The following is a 3,769-nucleotide window of genomic DNA, read 5'->3' as shown; positions in this document are numbered from 1 at the left end:
AGTGAATCAAGAACAATTCAAGAGTTCAAGAAAAGAATCAAGAAGAATTCAAGACTCAAGAAGAAAGCCTAGAATCAAGAATTAAGATTCAAGGTTCAAGATCTCAAGAATCAAGATTCAAGGTTCAAGATCTCAAGAATCAAGATCAAGATTCAAGACTCAAGATTCAAGAATGAAGAGAAGACTCAATCAAGATAAGTATTAAAAAGTTTTTCAAAACTTTGAATAGCACATGAGTTTTTGAAAAAACCTTTTACCAAAGAGTTTTTACTCTCTGGTAATCGATTACCAGATTGTTGTAATCGATTACCAATAGCAAAATTGTTTTGAAAAAGTTGTCAAATTGAATTTACAACGTTCCAATTATTTTCAAAAAGTTGTAATCGATTACAATGTTTTGGTAATCGATAGTTCCTTTGAACGTTGAAATTCAAATTCAAATGTGAAGAGTCACATCCTTTCACACAAAAGCTTTGTGTAATCGATTACACTAATTTGGTAATCGATTACCAGTGTTTGTTTCTGAATAAAATCAAAAGATGTAACTCTTCAAATGGTTTTTGACTTTTTCAAATTGGTTTTAAGTTTTTCTAAAAGTTATAACTCTTCTGAATGGTCCTCTTGACCAGACATGAAGAGTCTATAAAAGCAAGGCTTTGTTTTAAATTTTAAATCTATCTTTTCTAATTCATTTTTAATACAAGCAATTTTTCCACATTAATTTCTGAGTCTCTTTGAACATCTTCTTCTTCTTCTTTGTACCAAAAGCTTTCTGAAGTTTTCTGGTTTTCCAAACCTTGAAAACTTGTGCTATTCATCTTTTTCATTCCCTTCTCCCTTTGCCAAAAAGAATTCGCCAAGGACTAACCGCCTGAATTCTTTTTGTGTTTTTCTTCTCCCTTTTCCAAAAGAACAAAGGACTAACCGCCTGAATTCTTTTGTGTCTCCCTTCTCCTGTAACGACCCGCCTCGTCGCTACGGTATCCACACTCTAATATTCGATAATTTCAATTTTTATAAAAAGAACTCCCTTAATTTTTTATTATGAAAATAGAAGTGATTTTGTCACAACATAAATTCATCCAACAACAAGCCATTACTTAAGTGATTATGCATAATTACATAGAAACAATAATTCGGTACATGTCATACACATATAATTAAAATTCCAGTTTTACATCTTTAACTCAACAAAATAAAACTTAAAAACCAACTACGGAGGAGTTGATTACAAAACACAACTCTCTCCCAAAATAACGCCAACGTCATCACGTCGGCTCGGCGGCTCCTCACCAGAATCTTACTCCCTACACCCTGCCACTGTCATTCTGCTCCCACGAACAAGGTTCGTGATCATCACAGGTATCAACCACACGATACAAAATTGCAAGGGTGAGTTTATTATAAAAGAACCAATACCAATTCCAAATAACCACAATTAGCAAGGAACATAGGCAACATGATAAGCATACACAAAAATCATTATTCAACACTCATATCCAACAAATATTCATCATTCACATCCAACAATTACTCATCATCCATCCATGGACCCAATCAAGACTGCACAGAATGATGCATGCACCTAACTCAACACTCAGATGCAATGTGGTACGTACCAACAACAACCAAATCTCAGGAAATAGCCTAAGCGTGTCCACACGACACTCTCACTTAGGGAACTGTGCTGAGTTTGTCGAGACCACCCGGTTGTGCACGTAACAGCCCCCATCCCATAGGTGATCAGCCTGGGAGCCCAAAGGTGTTCCCTACCAGGTGACAGCCCCCCAGTAAAAAGTACACTTGGCCACAGTTACTCTATTTCCTGTGTCGTATGAGCTATGATCACGGCCAAAGGTAAATGCCAAAGACCATGGACCAATTAAAGCACCTAAGCATCCCCTCAGGAATGCTTAGATTCTCTAACCACGCTAGTTACCCATGTCTGGGCCATCCGACAAGGTCAGTGCACTCTACCCCCCATGACATACACTTCATACGACGTATGATCGTGGCCAAAAGCTAGTGCCAAAGACCCTGGAAGGTCAGTGCACAGTGCCCCCCACGATCATACACAACATCCAACGTATGAACGTGGCCAAAAGCTAGTGCCAAAGACCCTGAAAGGTCAGTGCACAGTGCCCCCCACGAACATACACAACATGCACATGCCAATGCATTTCCAACATCAATCAACAAATCGTATTTCCATGTCATTCACAACATAAATATCATCTCATCTCAATGACGTTATCAACAACAACAACAACCTCATTTCATATTCACATATTCATCAATAATAACAATTCATGTTGACATGGTCTTTATTAACAACATCATCTCAAATCAATATCATCATAATTATCATTATCATCACATATCAATTAAAATCCTCAATAGAAACATCAACAACAATTCAAACAAACACAACAATATCATTTCCACACGCACAGTCTTCAAACAGCCAAAACAATATCATTCATCACAATACATATATATATCGCATCCCATTAGTTAAAACGTAATTTTCTTTGAAGAAAAATCAGCATGCAACAGGGACAGGCAGATATCCTCATAGCTAGGTTCCCTGACCCTAACTATGGTGTTAAAACGGTAAATTTTATAATAAACTCCCCTTACCTATAGTGAGCTACCCCACGGATTCCTCGTCGCGTCACTTGAAGATTCCTTTTTGTCCTTGCTTGTCGATTCCACACAAGCCTCTACCATGCCAAAACGAAGGAGACTTAGTATGGATTTAAGAAAACAAAGCTAGTAACAGTGCTCTGGGTCAAACACCCACATTACTACATGAAAGAGCTGAGAGTATTTCGGGATTTACAAAGGAACGTAATTTGGAGATTCCGACCACGCCAATGTGACCGAGGTTCAGTGTAGGTTACGAAAATAACATGTATTTCATGAAAGGATAACGCTTACAAAGTCTCTTTCTCTAAGGTTTTTCAAAGGAAGCATAAGACATGCAATGGCGGTTCCAAAGTCAAAAAAGATGCAAAGACAAGATGAAACAAACAAGAAACAAGCATAGAACCATGGTTACCTCGAAAGAAAATGAAAGGTGAGATTAGGGTTTTCGTTCTCTACCGAAACCGCAAGCCAAGTTGGAAATTCTGCTTCGGTTGAAGGGTTCCTCTCGGTGTGGGTTTTCAATGGAGAACAATGATGGTTTGTGGTGGCTAATGGTGGATGTGGGTGATGGAGAAAGTACTTGGAACTTTAGAAATGGATTTGGAAGAAAGAAAGAAGAAGAAATGGCATTTTTCCTAAGCTACAAGAAAGCAAAGGCTGAAATGCTTAAATAAGAGATGCTCTCGGGAACGGAAGCTTCTAGCATAATCCAGATATTTTTTCAAAGATCCCAACGGTTAAATCATGGTAAAGTTTCTTGTGAAGTTGCAAACAAAATTTCGAGAAGATCCAACGGTTAACGAAGGCTGGGCAGCGTTTCTACCGAGGCAGCTTCATGTAGTTTTCTCTAGAAGCTTCATTAAGAGGCTTCCTCCAGAAGCTTCATTAAGAGGCTTCTAGCACACTCCAGACATCTTCTCAAAGATCCCAACGGTCAGATCATGTAAAAGTGTCTTGTGGAGTTGCAGACCAAATTTTGAGAAGATCCAACGGTTAACAAACGTTGGGCATCGTTTTTACCGAGGCAGCTCCATGTAGCTTTCTCTAGAAGCTTCATTAAGAGCTTCCTCCAGAAGCTTCCTCGTGGCTTCTTTGAGAAGCTTTCTCAACAAGCTTCTTT

At 38.4% G+C, this 3,769-nt stretch overlaps 1 long non-coding RNA gene across 1 annotated transcript; it reads right to left on the bottom strand.

Moving 5' to 3' along the window:
- Positions 1-1,279: 1,279 nt before the first annotated feature.
- On the bottom strand, positions 1,280-3,106 carry LOC114411609. Its single transcript, XR_003666500.1, has 3 exons — positions 3,062-3,106; positions 2,641-2,723; positions 1,280-1,328 (listed from the first exon to the last, which is right to left on the bottom strand). It is a non-coding gene; the product is annotated as an uncharacterized LOC114411609 (long non-coding RNA).
- Between the last annotated feature and the right edge of the window lie 663 nt (positions 3,107-3,769).

The sequence above is a fragment of the Glycine soja genome, chromosome 5, assembly GCF_004193775.1.
Source record: "Glycine soja cultivar W05 chromosome 5, ASM419377v2, whole genome shotgun sequence".
NCBI classification, from domain to species: Eukaryota; Viridiplantae; Streptophyta; class Magnoliopsida; order Fabales; family Fabaceae; genus Glycine; species Glycine soja.
The sequence above is the reverse complement of the archived record's forward strand: the minus strand, read 5'-3'. Positions and strand labels throughout refer to the sequence as shown.